Source organism: Cyprinodon variegatus, unplaced genomic scaffold (assembly GCF_000732505.1).
Source record: "Cyprinodon variegatus isolate N-32 unplaced genomic scaffold, C_variegatus-1.0 Scaffold1252, whole genome shotgun sequence".
In the NCBI taxonomy this organism is placed as follows: Eukaryota; Metazoa; Chordata; class Actinopteri; order Cyprinodontiformes; family Cyprinodontidae; genus Cyprinodon; species Cyprinodon variegatus.
This window is the reverse complement of record NW_015151705.1, coordinates 38,971-40,339: the sequence shown is the minus strand read 5'-3', so window position 1 is coordinate 40,339 and position 1,369 is coordinate 38,971.

Below are 1,369 nucleotides of genomic sequence, written 5' to 3'. Positions count from 1 at the left end.
GGAGCAAATCGATTACAGAGACTCGATTAGCGTTAACCCCGCCCCCTATTTTACTAACTTCACAAGAATTTGCAAAATATCACGAGAGTTTGTAACAGAACGATGAAATTTCACCAGATTTTGAAAGTAAAATAGATCGATACCGCGTTTTTAAAAATCTATTTGATATCAGCATATGAAAATATATTTGAGTTTATTATTTTTCAAAGTGTCAGAAATGGATAACAAAACTGCTACAAAACTACTTATTTTTTTCCAGCTTTAACATCGGTATCGATATCGGTTATCGGCTACATGAGTTTTAAAATATCGGCATATCCGATATCGGCCAAAATCCCAATATGGTGCATCCCTAGTAGTTACCCACCCAGATATAGATGGTGGGTAACTTTTTCTGTCTCTCTGTCATAGAAGAAAGATGTTCTACTGATACTCTGGATAAAAAAATTAAATTTCTTCCTCCTAAATAGATTCCCGACACAGTGACACCACAGCCAGATCAGAGGTTGGGGAAGGAAGGGAAGTCTGTTGCAGAGTTGTTGGAAATCTGATCACCTGGCTCTGACCCTGGACCTCCTTTAACCAAGATTATCTGCCAAGCCTCAGTGAGAATTCTGTGTCAAGCAACCAAAGTTTTCTGGACCCAAGACACCCCACCTGGATATTAAGAAAGGTTAGTGGCTTAGCAGTCTGAACCTTAAATCATCAATCTCAGCCACTAACCTGTTCTCTCCCCTCCAGAGGCTCTGGCTCCCCTGATCCTGAAAAACCTGCATTATTCCCTCAATAAATCTGTTAAAGTTCTTTCCTGTTGTGTTCTGGTAGTTTCTGGGTCCTCAGTCTGAATCCTAACAGTTCTAGCCTGCCTGCAAGGACCATTGAGGATGAAGACTTTGTGATGAAACAAGCCGACAAAAGGTTTAAAGTGTGCAGAGGGATATATGTTAAAAAGAGAATCAGTGTGTGGAGAAGTTTTATTATTTACAGTGTTGACTAAAATTAGACTAAGGCTAAAATTGATTTAAAAGAGGCTGATGAAGTGAACACTGCAGTGATCACAGTGGGAACTCACAGCCTTTTGTAATGAGAGGCAGTAAACATCATTGCCTCACATCCAGAGCCCCCCCCCCTCACAGATTAACAGCTGTAATTTGGCTGAAGTAAGAAGCTTTGCCTCGTTTTCAAAAAACCTGTTATCTGGAGATTCTTGACTCAATTTAGTTTTCAAGATTTAGATTTCATAAATGAGAAAATACAGATAAGTTTAATTCATGATGTAACTCTATGATGCCCGTATTTTGTTCATTTATACCTTTAGATGTAGGTTTTATACGGATACCCGGCGGATACCCCACCCGGTGCTGTATGA